Raw genomic sequence first — 19,643 nt, 5'->3', positions numbered from 1 at the left:
ATCAATTTGAGGAAAATCATAATGCCCATTTGGGGGACATTCATAGTGTCCATTTGGGGGACATTCATAACATCCATTTGAGGAAAATCATAATGTCCATTTGGGGGACATTCATAACATCCATTTGGGGAAAGTCATAACACTCATTTGGGAGACATTCATAACGTCCATTTGGGGGACATTCAGAACATCCATTTGGGGAAAGTCATAACACCCATTTGGGGGACATTCATAAGGTCCATTTTGGGGACATTCATAACATCCATTTGGGGAAAGTCATAACGCCCATTTGGGGGACATTCATAACATCCATTTGGGGAAAGTCATAATGCCCATTTGGGGGACATTCATAACATCCATTTGAGGAAAATCATAACATCCATTTGGGGGACATTCATAACATCCATTTGGGGGACATTCATAACATCTATTTGGGGACATTCATAACATCCATTTGAGGAAAATCATAACATCCATTTGGGGGACATTCATAACATCCATTTGGGGGACATTCATAACATCCATTTGGGGAAAGTCATAATGCCCATTTGGGGGACATTTATAACGTCCATTTGGGGGACATTCATAACATCCATTTGGGGAAAGTCATAACGCCCATTTGGGGGACATTCATAACATCCATTTGGGGGACATTCATAACATCCATTTGGGGGACATTCATAACATCCATTTGACGAAAATCATAATGTCCATTTGGGGGACATTCATCACATCTATTTGAGGAAAGTCATAATGCCCATTTGGGGGACATTCATAACGTCCATTTGGGGGACATACATAACATCCATTTGGGGAAAGTCATAACACCCATTTGGGGGACATTCATAACATCCATTTGGGGAAAGTCATCATGCCCTTTTGGGGAACATTCATAACATCCATTTGGGGAAAGTCATAATGCCCATTTGGGGGACATTCATAACATCCATTTGGGGACATTCATAATGTCCATTTGGGGGACATTCATAACATCCATTTGACGAAAATCATAATGTCCATTTGGGGGACATTCATCACATCTATTTGAGGAAAGTCATAACGCCCATTTGGGGGACATTCATAACGTCCATTTGGGGGACATTCATAACATCCATTTGGGGAAAGTCATCACGCCCATTTGGGGGACATTCATAACATCCATTTGGGGAAAGTCATAATGCCCATTTGGGGGACATTCATAACATCCATTTGGGGACATTCATAATGTCCATTTGGGGGACATTCATAACATCCATTTGACGAAAGTCATAACGCCCATTTGGGGGACATTCATAACAGCCATTTGGGGGACATTCATAACATCCATTTGGGGGACATTCATAACGCCCATTTGGGGGACATTCATAACATCTATTTGGGGAAAGTCATCATGCCCATTTGGGGAACATTCATAACATCCATTTGGGGAAAGTCATAATGCCCATTTGGGGGACATTCATAACATCCATTTGGGGGACATTAATAACATCCATTTGGGGGACATTCATAACATCATTTTAGGGGACATTCATAACATCCATTTGGGGGACATTCATAAAATCCATTTGGGGAAAGTCATAACGCCCATTTGGGGGACATTCATAACATCCATTTGGGGGACATTCATAACATCCATTTGGGGGACATTCATAAAATCCATTTGGGGAAAGTCATAACGCCCATTTGGGGGACATTCATAACATCCATTTGGGGGACATTAATAACATCCATTTGGGGGACATTCATAATGTCCATTTGGGGGACATTCATAACATCCATTTGGGGGACATTCATAACGCCCATTTGGGGGACATTCATAACATCCATTTGAGGAAAGTCATCATGCCCATTTGGGGAACATTCATAACATCCATTTGGGTAAAGTCATAATGCCCATTTGGGGGACATTCATAATATCCATTTGGGGAAAGTCATAATGCCCATTTGGGGGACATTCATAACATCCATTTGGGGGACATTCATAACGCCCATTTGGGGGACATTCATAACATCCATTTGAGGAAAGTCATCATGCCCATTTGGGGAACATTCATAACATCCATTTGGGTAAAGTCATAATGCCCATTTGGGGGACATTCATAACATCCATTTGGGGGACATTAATAACATCCATTTGGGGGACATTCATAACATCATTTTAGGGGACATTCATAACATCCATTTAGGGGACATTCATAACATCCATTTGGGGGACATTCATAACGCCCATTTGGGGGACATTCATAACATCCATTTGGGGGACATTCATAACATCCATTTGGGGAAAGTCATAACGCCCATTTGGGGGACATTCATAACATCCATTTGGGGGACATTCATAACATCCATTTGGGGAAAGTCATAATGCCCATTTGGGGGACATTAATAACATCCATTTGGGGGACATTCATAACATCCATTTGGGGGACATTCATAATGTCCATTTGGGGGACATTCATAACATCCATTTTGTGGGACATTCATAACGCCCATTTGGGGGACATTCATAACATCCATTTGGACATAGTCATAACGCCCATTTGGGGGACATTCATAACGTCCATTTGGGGAAAGTCATAACGTCCATTTGGGGGACATTCATAACATCCATTTGGGGGACATTCATAACGCCCATTTGGGGGACATTCATAACATCCATTTGGACATAGTCATAACGCCCATTTGGGGGACATTCATAACATCCATTTAGGGGACATTCATAACATCCATTTGGGGAAAGTCATAACGCCCATTTGGGGGACATTCATAACATCAATTTGAGGAAAATCATAACGTCCATTTGGGGGTCGTTTGCCCAGAATGTTTGGAACCCCTGCTGTAAATTAAAGTGGAATGCGCAAATAAGACATTTCCGTGAGTGTACAATAAGAGATGAGTAATTCGTGAGTAAACACCCCGGGCTCCGGAGGATGGAACACTCGCGGGATAAGGAGGATCCACACGGCACAGCGCCGCACACACTCAACCGGATTGCGTGAATTTCGGTGACGTAAGACGGGCAGGGCAGGCGCGCGCTCGCGGAGCCGCTGGCCCGGATCTCAGGGCTGGACAGGAAGCGGAGGCTCGTGCACGCGCATCATCGGTCCAGCGGCGGCAGCGGCAGCAGCAGCTCCCCTCGGTGCGGTGCCGGAACGGAAACATAAATGCACCTCCGAGCTCAACGAGCTTCTCGAGTGTGTGGGCTGTGAACACGGGAACCGCGGTCCTGCTGAACCCGAGCAACACGTCGGCTTTTTCTCCTCCAAATCCATTGTGGATCTGAACTCATTCCCCATTCACCGCTCTGAAACCGTCATCCTGGAAGCGTAACGGTCAGTCGCTCTTTATGGCTCTCTCTGTGTGTGTGTGTGTGTGTGTGTGTGTGTGAGTGTGTTGTTGTTGGAGATGGTGAATTTTCCCGGTAGGATCAGTGATCGCAGATGAAACGCCATGGAATCTGGAGATTTATTCTATTTACGAAGTGCATTAGCTCAGGAGCTAGCAGAGAGAGAGGCGCTAATGAACACACACACACACACACACAGATGTCTGATTTCAGGGAAACACTAACAGCAGAAAGGTGTGATATTAGTGTTATTCAGATGCAGCTGGCTGGATTTTGTGTATCACAGAGCTGAGAGCATTGTGTGCGCAGTGACGGGCGATGGATCAGACATTATCTGCTCTGCACATCTTCTGGAGAGACGCATTTGGCAGCAGAGAAAACGGAGTGCATTCAGGCCTGTGATCTCACACACACACACACACACACACACACATGGTTAAAACGCAGAAAACCTGCAATTTCAGACTGTGTGTGTGTGCGCGCCAGCCAAAACCCTACATCTGAGCTGGGTGTGTATCCACCGCCTCCACCATCGCATTGCCTTTTAGCCCTGCAGCAGCTCCTCATTCTTAGTTTTAACAATGTGATTGTGCATTAATATATGCCTGTAGAGTTAGGGGTGTGACCTGCACGATTATTGTGTGCAGCCATGAGGGTTCTGACAGCAGCTGCTTGCTTTGCAGTAAACATCAGGAGGCCCAGGCTCCATTTCCACCAGCAGTGTGTCAAGTGGTTTGCATTGCAGCTGTCTACTGCCTCCTGCATTACATTCTCACTTTTCTACGAGTTTAGATCAGATCCTTGTTAAAAATACTCCGAGATTCATTTACTCTAATATTTGCACTAATTTAGGATTGCACAATAGTTTTTTTTTTTTTTTTTAAATCCATCCATCCATTATCTGTAGCCGCTTAATCTGTTCTACAGGGTCGCAGGTAAGCTGGAGCCTATCCCAGCTGACTATAGGCGAGAGACGGGGTACACCCTGGACAAGTCGCCAGGTTATCGCAGGGCTGACACATAGAGACAAACAACCATTCAGAAACTCACTCTCTTACACACACGGTCAATTTAGAGCCACCAGTTAACCTAACCGTATGTCTTTGGACTGTAGGGGAAACCTGAGCACCCAGAGGAAACCCATGCAGACACGGGGAGAACATGCAAACTCCACACAGAAAGGCCCTCACCAGCCGCTGGGGGTCGAACCCAGAACCTTCTTGCTGTGAGGCGACGGTGCTCACCTCACAGCAAGTGAGGTGCCACTGTCGCCACAGGCTTGCTCATTGGGGATAGATTAGGGATAAAATTAGCTCATGTTGTTCAAATTCTGTAAAGCTGCTTTGCGACAATGCTTTTTGTTAAGGGTTGTTTTACAATCAGGGTACGCAAGCTAAAAATCACATTTAACACTTATTATCTTCAATATCAAAAGGCTTGACTAAATAAACTTGGTTGTTTATTGTAGCCCTGTGATAGCTCTATTTACCATGCAAAACAAATTTGGTGATAACGTTATTTTTGGTGAATGTATGGCAATATACCGTATTTATCCTAATAAACGCGCCTGGGCACGATGCAAAACATGAAGGGGGAGCGTCAATTTCGACCCTTAAATGACAAAAATCGAACATGACAAAATCATCGGAATTTAAAACATTTATTTTGAAACACATGAAAATACAGTAGTATGTCCAAAAAGTCAATTAAACAATGTCCAGCTCGCTTATAAGGATAACATTGGTAAGTAAACTATTTGTAGTGACGTCACAATTCACGTCATCGTCGATGTTTATGAGCTCACAAAACAAAATGTCGTCCTCAAAACGATCCTTCACCGCTAGTTTTAAGTTAAAGGTTGTAGAACTGGCAGAGCAGAAAGGCAAACGCTTAGCTGCAAAAACATTTAATGTTCACCGTAAACGTGTACAAGAGTGGTGCAAACAAAAGGTACGTCTCCACCCGTATTGATATCCGCAGCAGAGTGAATGTCCGTATTTTATACTGTCCATGTTTACTAACGCGATTTCCGGTAAAAAAAAAAATCAGCGGTGAAATTGAACGTCTCTGTTGTGGTTTGTTGGATTTAAAGTTTGTTAAATGAAGAAAATGGTTGGTAAATACTATTCTAGCTCTGAAAATCGTGGAGGCGCGTCAAATAGGGAGGGCGCTTCTATAAGGATAAATACGGTATGTCATATTTAGCAAAATTACTCGTGTCATTTAGAAAAAGTGCTTTTTTGACCACAGGTAGCTCCAAAAGGGATGCACTTAAATCATTCTTTATACCATAAAACAAATTTGGTTCCATATCATTGGAAATATAGTTAAGTTTTAATGTTGAATGGCAGTAAGTTTTCAGACTATTTTGATCAAATTAGTCTGTAATTGTGTCAAAAAAATGTCCTGTCCGAGACAGCTAATTTTTCAATATAAAATAACACATCTAAAATGATTTTCATCCTAAAATGTGGTCAAGATATTGGGACATAAATATTAGAGACAACTAACACAAGCTTACAGCCTTATATTTAAAAGCACTATGGAAGTAGTGGATTCTGAATTGTCAAAAAAAAAAAAAGTCCTCTCCGAGAATCACTTCATTTGTTTCTCCCAGCCCTGCTTAAAGCTACACTTAATTTACTTAGAAAAAAAAACCCTAAATAGTTCATGAACATGCTATAACATTAGGTGAATGTTATGGACTACTAACAATTTCTTAACTGTTGGAATTTTATTTCTATCAGCTATTTTTTGACAAGGAGTCTTTGATAACATTTTTGCTACTTTTCTTTATCTTATAGCAGATTACACAAAACTACCATACACGCGTCAAAAAATTACCTGAAATCTGTTCTTTAACTTGTCCTTCACTTAAAAACTGGTACAAGAACCAGTTTGAATCAATTTGAATTTTGGACCCCTGTGACACAAACTTTGTACCCTGATTGTAAAACAACCCTTAATCCATCCATCCATTATCTGTAGCCGCTTAATCTGTTCTACAGGGTCGCAGGTAAGCTGGAGCCTATCCCAGCTGACTATAGGCGAGAGACGGGGTACACCCTAGACAAGTCGCCAGGTCATCGCAGGGCTGACACATGGAGACAAACAACCATTCACAAACTCACTCTCTTACACACACGGTCAATTTAGAGCCACCAGTTAACCTAACCGTATGTCTTTGGACTGTAGGGGAAACCTGAGCACCCACAGGAAACCCATGCAGACACGGGGAGAACATGCAAACTCCACACAGAAAGGCCCTCACCAGCCGCTGGGGGTCGAACCCAGAACCTTCTTGCTGTGAGGTGACGGTGCTCACCTCAGCAAGTGAGGTGCCACCGTCGCCACAGGTTTGCTCATTGGGGATAGATTAGGGATAAAATTAGCTCATGTTTTAAGTCGTTCAAATTCTGTAAAGCTGCTTTGCGGCAATGCTTTTTGTTAAAAGCGCTATACAAATAAACTTGACTTGATTTGACTTGACAGTGCTAACCACTACACCACTGTGCCGCCCTGAATTAAGACTCTTCATATCTTAAAGTAATGATGGATGTCGTTTCTCTTTACTTTGTTGAGCGATTCTTGGCATAATATGGATCACTACAGCTGTGGAGTAGGGCTATTTACTGTGCTTTTATTATTTACTGTTTGATCTCAAGCACATTACAAAGGCAAGAAATTGCACTAATTAAGTTTTGATGGCACCTGTTAATTGAAGAGCATTCCAGGTGACCACCTCATGAAGCTGGTTAAGATAATGCCAATCGTGTGCAAAGCGTCATCAAGGTAAATGGTAGCTATTTTGTAGAAACTAAAAGATGAAATTTTTTATTTCACACAGCCTTTTCTTTCTTTTTTTAAAATTACTGTATGTAGAAAAATACACTTTTGTGACACCATAGGGATGGGCGGCATGGTGGTGTAGTGGTTAGCACTGTCGCCTCACAGCAAGAAGGTTCTGGGTTTGAGCCCACCAGCCGATGAAGGCCTTTCTGTCTGGAGTTTGCATGTTTTCCCCGTGTCTGTGTGGGTTTCTTCCAGGTGCTCCGGTTTCCTCCACAGTCCAAAGACATGCAGGTTAAGTTAATTGTTGGCTCTAAATTGACCGTAGGTGTGAATGGTTGTTTGTCTCTCTTACCCCTTTTCCACCAAATCAGTTCCAGGGCTGGTTCGGAGCCAGTGCTTGTGGTGGTTCACAACTCGTTCAACTTGCAAGCCAGCTGAGAACCAGTTTGCTTTTCCATCGCTCGCGGTGCTAAGCGGAGCCACGTCATTACGTCGCTGTATACGTCAGTTACGTCGCTGTATACGTCAGTTACGTCGCTGTATACGTCAGTTACGTCACTATATATGGAAGTTACGGCGCTACGTTTACATAAACCTTGGCACGAATATCAAAGCAAAAACAACACGGAAGAAGCAGCAGCGGCAACAACAATAATAATAATGGATGACTTCGCGTTTGTACAGCTGCTGCTTCTCGTCGCTTAAAAATGGCGATCTTTCGCGGTCTTGTTATTGTTGTTGGTCTTAACAACTCCGCCCCCCCGCTGACGTAAGCGGTTCTTTCCTCTGGCCCAGCAGAGAGTTGGTGCTAGCCTGGAACCGGTTTTTCTGGCCCCAGAGCCAGTTCTTTGTCAGTGGAAACAGAAAACCCGGTTCCAAACTAAGCACTGGCCCCGAACCAGCCCTGGAACTGCTTTGGTGGAAAAGGGGCATATGTGTCAGCCCTGTGATGACCTGGTGACTTGTCCAGGGTGTACCCCACCCCTTGCCCCTAGTCAGCTGGGATAGACTCCAGCTTGCCTGCTACCCTGCACAGGATAAGCAGCTACAGATGATGATGGATGGATAATTCCATATGTTCCAGATGTTATTTCGTAATTTTGATGTCTTCAGTATCGTTCTACAATGTAGAAAAGTCAAAATACAGAAAAAAACCTATGCGAATGAGTAGGTGTGTCCAAACCTTTGAACTGGTACTGTATATCTGTTTATTTTCATCATGTGCCTTCACGCATGGTGTTGGATTAATGGGACATAAAGAGCTAAAGAAAAACATGTCCTGAAGAGGTGCTTTCAATGTTTCAACTTTAGGATGTGATCTTAATGTAAGATCATCCTTCCTTTAAGTTATTATAGATATCAGTTAACTTCTGAATTCGTGTCAGGGTGTAAAACAGCAGAGCGTCGCAGGCTTATGATCATCCCCGAGGCTGTTTAAGGTTACCTGCAGAGAGGTCATCCAGCTGTCTAAGGGTTGAAAGATGATACACACAGTTGCTTTTATTGAACTCTTATTTCTTGTCTTGAACAGTTCGAGTTTTTTTTTTTTTTTTGTTAAAGGTTGGTTTTGAGTATGTAATCATACCCATGTTTGGCTCCAAGCACATACCGTACCAGTACATACACACAGTCTGGAATGAATGAAGAAACTTTGGCTACGTTCACACTGCAGGCTGAAGTGACTCAAATCCGATCTTTTCGCCCATATGTGACCTGTATCCGATCTTTTATTGACAATATGAACGACACAGATCCGATTTTTTCAAATCCGACCCAGGCCGTTTGGATATGTGGTCCTAATTCCGATTCCTATCCGCTCTTTTCATATGCGACTTCAGTCTGAACCGCCAGGTCGCATTCATCCGACTTACACGTCATCAACAAGCCACAAACGTCACTATTCTGCGCTGAAGTAGGCGGCGGGTCTCTCAAAAAAGTTACAACAACATGGCGCATAATCACGGGCGCAGATAGAGGGTGGGACGAGTCATATTTAAATTCACCTCATTCGGTCCCCCCTACTTATAGGGAGGAAAAAACGTATATGCTGTCTTTCTTTGCATAAGGCAAACCTCACGGAAAAATCAAAAGACTAATTACCATTCGGTTTATTGAGGTGCACAGCAGTGTATACATATAGTTGCAACAACTCACATAAAACAAAACAAAGACTGATATTCGGTTGGTTGAGCTGCGCAGACTGCACAGGTTGCGAGCTCGAGCTTGGTTGCTATGGTTACTAACAACAAGTTTGACAGGCATGTTGGGGTTGGTTTGCTGGCAGCTTTGTCCCCCCCAGTTTTTTGTCCCCCCCCCCCCCCAGTTCAAAAAACGTATCTGCGCCCCTGCGCATGACATCAGTGCGAGGGACGCTTCGGGCTGTGAAGGTTCTGAATCTTCTCAATGGAAGGACGCAGAGGTTAGGGAGCTGATTTCCATTTGGGGGGATGCAGCTATTCAAGCTAGATTGGATGAGTCATACCGCAACCGGGCGGTTTTACTTCCGTAAACACTGGCCATGCTCACTGCGTGTGACGTCGTCGTATCCTGCAGTGCGCATGCGGAACACTTTTAGGTCGCTTTTCGTTCATACTGAGGATCACATACAAGTCGCATATATTTGTTAATGTGAACGACCTCACAAAAAAATCGGATTTCACAAAAAAATTGGAATTGAGCATTAAGCCTTGCAGTGTGAACGTAGCGTTAGTTGTGTGTGTTTGCTGCTTATGGAGGTGTGTAGAGCCAGGTCTATACAGAGCCGGCAGTGAACAGATGCTTTCAGTGTGAAACGGGTGGGAAGATTAGTCTGTATTTTGAGAATTCTTGCTCAGATGAATCCAGGTCAGTTTGGGGGGGGACCATGGATAGAGGGCAAATGGTGATAGTGGGGCTCAGAAATAGCAATTACTTGCCACACCAGTGGATTGCATAGTTTAGTGGCATCTAACAACACTCCCAAAACAAGCATGATGAATAACATGTTATTGTGAAACAGGCCAATGCTAGGCCGTTTGTTATTCGTATGATTCTCTGCCTTTGAAGTTGTTTTAGTTGAACTTCTGTTTTGTGTTATCAATGGTATTGATGGGTGGTTTATTTCATCTTCTGGTACCCTGTAGGTTATACCTTGTATGCTTGAGTTAAGAAGTGAATTAAGCCAAGGGTTAAGTGAACATTGTATGGTGAGGTACACAGAGACTGTCCTCTGTTTCATTTCATTCATTTACACATCTAATTCTGTTGCCCTTTCAATCTGTATCTATGTACTACTGCTGCTGTTATCCTTGTATACGTTACCACTAAAGTAGTATCTGCCTAGATTTCTTCCACTTGATTTGACCATGAAATTGTAATGTGAAAATATAAACGGGATGGCTGGATTCAAGACACATTTTCTTGCAATTCAGTCATTTCTCATTTCTGTCGCATAAGAACCTTAAAGGAATACGCCACCCCCAAGTGAAATTGAGTCAGTCCCTAGAGTTGGATGAGTGAGCCAAAGCGTTTTGTAGCCGACCCAGCCATTGTCCTGATCTGGAAACGTCCCGGTTAGCTTTAGCTTAGCGTAGTCGCTGTAATCCGGCGTGTCCAGCTAGCATTGTCGTTGCAAAAGTTAATCAAATAACTCAAGATTTTTTATAATTATTTCTCATGACCTGTACATTCACATCGAGTACACATCAATGCAAATTAACACGAAGGGACTTACTAGACCAATTTATATCTGGAACTATTTTCAGCCACAGCACAGGCAATGCACCGCTGCAGGCGCAAAGACACCACGCAGCACCTGAAAACCCTGGTTTCCCTGGTAACACTGGTGTATTGACGGAAGTTGTGGTGCTGCGTGGTGTCTTTGCGCCTGCAGCGGTGCTTTGCCTGTGCTGTGGCCGAAAATAGTTCCAGATATAAATTGGTCTAGTAAATCCCTTCGTGTTAATTTGCATTGATATGTGTACTCGATGTGAATGTACAGGTCATGAGAAATAATTATAAAAAATCTTGAGTTATTTGATTAACTTTTGCAACGACAATGCTATCTGGACATGCCGGATTACAGCGACTAAGCTAAAGCTAACCGGGACGTTTCCAGATCAGGACAATGGCTGGGTCGGCTACAAAATGCTTTGGCTCACTCATCCAACTCTAGGGACTGACTCAATTTCACTTGGGGGTGGCGTACTCCTTTAAGCAAAGGAAATGGTCACACAAAGCTTCAGTGGAAGATCAGTTCAATTTATTTGTATATTGTTTGGAACAATGACCCTGAGTTGGCCTAGTGGTTAGCGTGTCCGCCTCTCGATCGGGGGATCACGAGTTCTACTTGCGGTCGGGTCATACCAAAGACCATCATAATGGTACCTACTGCTGTCTGGCAAGGCATGCTGCAATACAGATGTGAGTGGGGAGTCAAACTCTCATGGTTACCAGAGGACCAGCCCCATACTGTAACCCTAGCTGTATAGGCGAGAGGCCGAGGGCTACAGAAACGGAGATTGGCACCGCCAAATGCACCATACGGTGCAGGAAGGACTTTTGGAACAATAGACATTGTCACTAAACAGTTTTACAGAAATCCGGATGTAGATGCCTAATTTGCAAGCCAGAGGTGAAAAATGGTAAAGGGAAAAACTCCCTGAGAGCACATGAGGAAGAAACCTTGAGAGGAACCAGACTCAGAAAGAACCCATCCTCTTCTGGGTGACACTAGATAGTGTGATCATAAATCGTTACAGGATACAGCTTCTACAGTAGAAGAGTATAGGTACAGGCACATTTCCAGGTCTCTCAAACTTGTCTTTTTTGTATAGCAGACACGGAGTTTAATAAAAACCTGTTTTGCATTTTACATATCTGATCTTTGACTTGAGTCGGAGGAGCAGTGGGATGTTTGTGCTGAGGGAGTGGTTCATCTGTTTATTTTAAATTATAGCTTAAATCCTGTAAAAATTTCAGAGTAGAAGGGAGCTAAACTGCCGAAAGCTCTAACAGGTCTCTCCACATACTGATTTGCATTGGATGACAGACTATTAACATGTGAGTTTGTCTTAAAGGGATAGTTCGATGTTTTTCAACTTTATTTCTATACACTGCATTTATAGTGTAGGTGTGATTACCACAGAGCATAATTCAAGCATGTTTATATGGAGAAACGGATGGACAACCCAGTTACTAAAAACACTTCCAATGGACGTCTATAGCATGTTCCTGAATTAAGTCAGTAGACAATAAAAAATGTTATGATAGTAATTTTGGTCTTGGGATGAGCTGGCCATGAATGACTGTCTTACCAAATTCGCTCATATGCAGTTTATAGGATTTACCAACACTTGGGCAGTATTGTAAAAAGTAATTCTGTTTCACTTCATTTTTCAGGGGCTGTTTCACAATCATGGTCGTCTTTTTTTAATAACACCAGCTAACTTCTGCAACGAGGTCCAGTGTATAGATATATGCTGGAGTTTATTATACCTTATTTTACAGGGGCACACCAGCCCTATCTACAGCAGTAATGTCGCTTATAAGTTCTGGTAAATATGTTTGTAAAAGTAAAATGCGGGCTCAGTTTTCAGTTTCCCCCACAGTTCAAAAACATGCGGTTAGGTTAATATGGGACGGCCTTGGGCTGAGGTGCCCTTGAGCGAGGCACCTAACTCCCAACTGCTCTCCGGGCGCTGTTAGCATGGCTGCCCACTGCTCTGGGTGTGTGTGCTCATTGCTCGTGTGTGGTGCGTGTGTGTGTTCACTGCTTCAGATGGGTTAAATGCAGAGGGGAATTTCACAAGTGTGATGAATACAGTTCGTTCTTTCTTTCTTCCTACCTACCTACCTAGTGGTCATTTTAATTTAATTCTGTTGTAATGATTACACTTAAAATTTAATTTGTAAATTTTATTTTATTAAGCTTCCACCTCGGATACAATAAATAAACACAATAAAAAAAAATGGTGGGGGTCACACAACAGAGCTAGGCTCCAATAACAACTTTAAATTTTACTGGTTAAATTCAGAATTTCATTTTTTAGCACTGACTAGGTTTTATTTTGGGATGTATTTTTCATTCACAATAGAAAGATATTTCAATGGCAGTTACTTTTTTCTTGTAAACTAAGCGCCTCCAATAGTATCCTTTGTCCATGAAAAATGTCCTCTCTGGAAAACATTCCCCATATGATGACATTGTAAATGATGATTTTTTTAAAGGGAATATTTGTCTTGTTTGAAGCAGAATATTCTTCTGTTGCATAGTAAAAAAAAAGAAGCCAGGACTTGAAACAGATGCAAGGTGCATTTGCAGCAGAGTTTCACTTGTGGTTGAAATGTGAGCCTGTCAAAAAGTATCCTCTCTGGAAAACTACAAGGATTGTCACCACTTCAGCTGTTATTACAGTTAGCACGATCCATCCATCCATCCATCCATCCATGCATCCATTATCTGTAGCCACTTACAGTGGTGCTTGAAAGTTTGTGAACCCTTCAAAAATTTTCTTGATTTCTGCATAAATATGACCTAAAACATCAGATTTTCACACAAGTCCTAAAAGTAGATAAAAAGAACCCAGTTAAAAAAATGACACAAAAATATTATACTTGGTCATTTATTTATTGAGGAAAATGATCCAATATTACATATCTGTGAGTGGCAAAAGTATGTGAACCTCTAGGATTAGCAGTTAATTTGAAGGTGAAATTAGAGTCAGGTGTTTGTCATCCCACTGATTGAAATCAGGTGTGAGTGGGCACCTTGTTTTATTTAAAGAACAGGGATCTATCAGAGTCTGATCTTCACAACACGTTTGTGGAAGTCTATCATGGCACGAAGAAAGGAGATTTCTGAGGACCTCAGAAAAAGTGTTGTTGATGCTCATCAGGCTGGAAAAGGTTACAAAACCATCTCTAAAGAGTTTGGACTCCACCAATCCACAGTCAGACAGATTGTGTACAAATGGAGGAAATTCAAGACCATTGTTACCCTCCCCAGGAGCGGTCGACCAACAAAGATCACTCCAAGAGCAAGGCGTGTAATAGTCGGTGAGGTCACAAAGGACCCCAGGGTAACTTCTAAGCAACTGAAGGCCTCTCTCACATTGGCTAATGCTCATGAGTCCACCATCAGGAGAACACTGAACAACAATGGTGTGCATGGCAGGGTTGCAAGGAGAAAGCCACTGCTCTCCAAAAAGAACATTGCTGCTTGTCTGCAGTTTGCTAAAGATCACGTGGACAAGCCAGAAGGCTATTGGAAAAAATGTTTTGTGGACAGATGAAACCAAATAGAACTTCTTGGCTTAAATGAGAAGCGTTATGTTTGGAGAAAGGAAAACACTGCATTCAAGCATAAGAACCTTATTCCATCTGTAAAACATGGTGGTGGTAGTATCATGGTTTGGGCCTGTTTTGCTGCATCTGGGCCAGGATGGCTTGCCATCATTGATGGAACAATTAATTCTTAATTATACCAGCGAATTCTAAAGGAAAATGTGAAGATATCTGTCCATGAACTGAATCTCAAGAGAAGGTGGGTCATGCAGCAAGACAACGACCCTAAGCACACAAGTCGTTCTACCAAAGAATAGTGAAAGCAGAATAAGGTTAATGTTTTGGAATGGCCAAGTCAAAGTCCTGACCTTAATCCAATGGAAATGTTGTGGAAGGACCTGAAGCGAGCAGTTCATGTGAGGAAACCCACCAACATCCCAGAGTTGAAGCTGTTCTGTACGGAGGAACGGGCTAAAATTCCTCCAAGCTGGTGTGCAGGACTGATCAGCAGTTACCAGAAACGTTTAGTTGCAGTTATTGCTGCACAAGGGGGTCACACCAGATACTGAAAGCAAAGGTTCACATACTTTTGCCACTCACCGATATGTAATATTGGATCATTTTCCTCATTAAATAAATGACCAAGTATAATATTTTTGTCTCATTTGTTTAACTGGGTTCTCTTTATCTACTTTTAGGACTTGTGTGAAAATCTGATGATGTTTTAGGTCATATATATGCAGAAATGTAGAAAATTCTAAAGGGTTCACAAACTTTCAAGCACCAATATATGTGCAGAATCACAGGCAAGCTGGAGCCTATACCAGCTGACTATGGGCGAGAGACGGGGTACGCCCTGGATAAGTCGCCAGGCCATCACAGGGCTGACACATGGAGACAAACAACTATTCACACAAACATTCACACCTATAATTTAGAGACACCAATTAGCCTAACCTCCATGTCTTTGGGCTGTGGGGGAAACCGGAAACCCATGTAGACACGGGGAGAATATGCAAACTCCACACAGAAAGGCCCTCATTGGCCACTGGGCTCGAACCCGGACCTTCTTGCTGTGAGGCGACAGTGCTCAGTTAGCACAACAACAATAATAATGATAATATTTATTGAGGAAACTTTTTTTTTTTCATGCTACATGATTTTCAAAAAGGACCTCATAAATTAAAACTACTAATAAATACAAATAGTGTTTAAAAACTATAAATACATTAGAAAGCTAATAATTCTGAATATCTAGTATGTAAAAACAATGTTAAGTTGCGCTTAAAAATATGAACATTTCCTGGTTCTCTAATTTCCTGGTTAAGTGTATTGTAATCTTTCACTGTGTGAAATTCAGTCCTTTGCTTTCTCCAGTTCCTCTGAGTGACCATGTCCAAACACTGCTGCACAGTACTTGAAAATTTGTACTTAAAATCACATACATTTCAACAGTTTGTCACTTTGTATCCCTTCCTCTTGTGGACTATAAGAAAGCAGGTAAATTTTAGAAATATGACGTCTTCTCACTACAAGTAACACGCCCAGTATATGATCTGTAGGTCTGAAATTCTGCCCAGTTAATTTCCATCTCAAAAGGTTAGGGTTTTTTTTTTTTTTTGGCAGCAGAGAAACACAAAAATCAGAGGTTTGATTTTTGGACTACCATGGACCTGTAAAGTATGCCCTAATTGTGAAACAGCCCTCAGAAGTTTTGTGATATCCATGAGTCATCAGGTAAAAACTGAAATACTTCCATGTTCGTTTTTACCATGGTAACACAAATCCTTCCACCTAAAACTCATCTCATCTCCTTATCTGTAGCCGCTTTATCCTGTTCTACAGGGTCACAGGCGAGCTGGAGCCTATCCCACCTGACTACGGGTGAAAGGCGGGGTACACCCTGGACAAGTCGCCAGGTCATCACAGGGCTGACACATAGACACAGACAACCATTCACACTCACATTCGCACCTACGGTCAATTTAGAATCACCAGTTAACCTAACCTGCATGTCTTTGGACTGTGGGGGAAACCAGAGCACCTGGAGGAAACCCACGCGGACACGGGGAGAACATGCAAACTCCACACAGAAAGGCCCTCGCCGGCCACGGGGCTCGAACCCGGACCTTCTTGCTGTGAGGCGACAGTGCTAACCACGACACCACCGTGCCGCCCCCCACCTAAAACTTTTTTATATCCACATTTTCTGACTGTCCTGCCATCTACCCTTGGATTTCAATAGCCCATTGGGATTTGTTATTTTCTTAGTACAGGGAAACATGCCAAAATTGTAGTCTGTATCTAGTATTAACAGACATGCAGTAAATAGATATTGTGTAAAATTCCTGATCTATTCCTTTAAAATTGTCTGATGGTGAAGCTATGTACATGTAGCAGATGTGCAGTTGTAAACCGGACCCCACCACAGTCCCCCCTCCAGGACTGACTTGTTTGCTGAGATTACATCATGTAATTGTGAAAGAAGGGTGGATTCAGCTGTGGAGAGCCTCAGGGCCCTGATCTCGAGGATAGAGGATGCCTCTCTAGACTTTCTTTCTTACAACACAAGTCCTACTAAAGACAAACTTGGTGTGAAATGCTCTGTTTGTTGTAGTGGAGTGTGTATGGGTTTGTGACCGGGATTTTGTGTCTGTCATGGCAGCCATCTTTGATCTTTCACAGAGCAGAAATCCCAGCTGGCTTTCCTATGAATAAAACTGGAGGCTGTGATCACCTTCCACAAACATGATATATGACCGGGGGAATGGAGCAATGGAGAAGAGACAGTAAAAAAACATTTCACAGCAATGGTTCTTGTACAGGTGGTCATTGTAAGCTTTGACTGAACTGTTTACATTGTGTGCAGTATTGTGATGCTTTGTTTGCAGATAACATCTGCCATGTGGGTTTGGATTATCGGCGTATATTCAGTGTACAGTTGCCTGATAACTCGGACACATGGTCGAGCTGTTAGCTGCCATCTGCAAGCTGTGGGGATGATCGACACAATTCTCTCAGCATGGACAGATGCTTGTGCCATCTTTGTAGCTCAGTGATGTCAATAATGGTTAGGAAACGGGAATGCATTGAAATTTCAGTCAAGGAAAGTTCTTTGGATCAAATATGAAAAAGTATGTTCGAATATAACACTTTATACAACACTAAGTTACTGTAGAATTTACACTATAGCATTATGTCATACTTTAACATGTTATATTTACTCCAAAATTAATCATCACTAAAGCATTTGAATGGCGTGAGAAAGGTGTGGCTATTTAATCACCTTGTGGCTAATAAAAGCTTCGTCCAGTGGCTGGAAGTCGTTACATTTCAGGGCTGGTTACAGTGAACCCAGCGGGGTTATTTGGATAGGAAATGGCACGTTCAATCTGGCAACCATGACCATTAACTCTGTATGTCCTTGCTATGCATAAGTGTATATAATATTATATATCCATAATCCTCGGGTGGCACGGTGGTGTGAACGAGTTGAAGATGAAAAACTTTTTTTTTTTTAAATAAAAAAACCACAATTCCATAGATGGTGTAGTGGTTAGCACTGTCGCCTCACAGCAAGAAGGTTCTGGGTTCGAGCCCAGCGGCCAGTGAGGGCCTTTCTGTGTGGAGTTTGCATGTTCTTCCTGTGTCCGTGTGGGTTTCTTCCAGGTGCTCCGGTTTCCCCCACAGTCCAAAGACATGCAGGTTAGGTTAACTGGTGACTCTAAATTGACCGTAGGTGTGAATGTGAGTGTGAATGGTTGTCTGTGTCTATGTGTCAGCCCTGTGATGACCTGGCGACTTGCCCAGGGTGTACCCCACTTTTTGCCCGTAGTCAGCTGGGATAGGCTCCAGCTTTCCTGTGACCCTGTACAGGATAAGCAGTTATGGATAATGGATGGATAGATCCATAGCATATGTGCCATAGCCAGTTTGGACTCAATATACATTTTACAGCAGGTACTCATGAAAAAAAAAATCTGTATTCACTAATGAAGACCAATTTTGCTACAAGTTTTATTATTATTATTATTATTATTATTATTACCCTGATTCCAAAAAAGTTGGGACAAAGTACAAATTGTAAATAAAAACGGAATGCAATAATTTACAAATCTCAAAAACTGATATTGTATTCACAATAGAACATAGACAACATATCAAATGTCGAAAGTGAGACATTTTGAAATTTCATGCCAAATATTGGCTCCTTTGCTGTCATGAAATTTCAACACCATGTCAAAGTTGGGACAGGGGCAAAAAGAGGCTGGAAAAGTTAAAGGTACAAAAAAGGAACAGCTGGAGGACCAAATTGCAACTCATTAGGTCAATTGGCAATAGGTCATTAACATGACTGGGTATAAAAAGAGCATCTTGGAGTGGCAGCAGCTCTCAGAAGTAAATATGGGAAGAGGCTCACCAATCCCCCTAATTCTGCACCGACAAATAGTGGAGCAATATCAGAAAGGAGTTCGACAGTGTAAAATTGCAAAGAGTTTGAACATATCATCATCTACAGTGCATAATATCATCAAAAGATTCAGAGAATCTCTGTGCGTAAGGGTCAAGGCCGGAAAACCATACTGGGTGCCCGTGATCTTCGGGCCCTTAGACGGCACTGCATCACATACAGGCATGCTTCTGTATTGGAAATCACAAAATGGGCTCAGGAATATTTCCAGAGAACATTATCTGTGAACACAATTCACGGTGCCATCTGCCGCTGGCAGCTAAAACTCTATAGTTCAAAGAAGAAGCCGTATCTAAACATGATCCAGAAGCGCAGACGTCTTCTCTGGGCCAAGGCTCATTTAAAATGGACTGTGGCAAAGTGGAAAACTGTTCTGTGGTCAGACGAATCAAAATTTGAAGTTCTTTATGGAAATCAGGGATGCCGTGTCATTCGGACTAAAGAGGAGAAGGACGACCCAAGTTGTTATCAGCGCTCAGTTCAGAAGCCTGCATCTCTGATGGTATGGGGTTGCATTAGTGCGTGTGGCATGGGCAGCTTACACATCTGAAAAGACACCATCAATGCTGAAAGGTATATCCAGGTTCTAGAGCAACATATGCTCCCATCCAGACGACGTCTCTTTCAGGAAAGACCTTGCATTTTCCAACATGACAATGCCAAACCACATACTGCATCAATTACAGCATCATGGCTGCGTAGAAGAAGGGTCCGGGTACTGAACTGGCCAGCCTGCAGTCCAGATCTTTCACCCATAGAAAACATTTGGTG

At 42.5% G+C, this 19,643-nt stretch overlaps 1 protein-coding gene across 3 annotated transcripts in view; it reads left to right on the top strand.

Moving 5' to 3' along the window:
* The first annotated feature begins 2,981 nt into the window (after positions 1-2,981).
* The window catches only part of raph1a (Ras association (RalGDS/AF-6) and pleckstrin homology domains 1a), a 172,897-nt gene continuing 156,235 nt past the window's right edge, over positions 2,982-19,643 (top strand). For 2 of the 3 annotated variants that reach the window (XM_060930160.1, XM_060930158.1), the window contains exon 1: positions 2,983-3,332. The gene's annotated coding sequence lies outside the window, so the exon portion shown is untranslated. Of the gene's footprint in view, positions 3,333-19,643 lie in introns of all 3 variants that reach the window. The other variant, XM_060930159.1, reaches the window with a different exon arrangement.

This window comes from Neoarius graeffei, chromosome 9 (genome assembly GCF_027579695.1).
Source record: "Neoarius graeffei isolate fNeoGra1 chromosome 9, fNeoGra1.pri, whole genome shotgun sequence".
Classification (NCBI taxonomy): Eukaryota; Metazoa; Chordata; class Actinopteri; order Siluriformes; family Ariidae; genus Neoarius; species Neoarius graeffei.
This window is presented reverse-complemented; position numbering and strand designations above follow the sequence as displayed.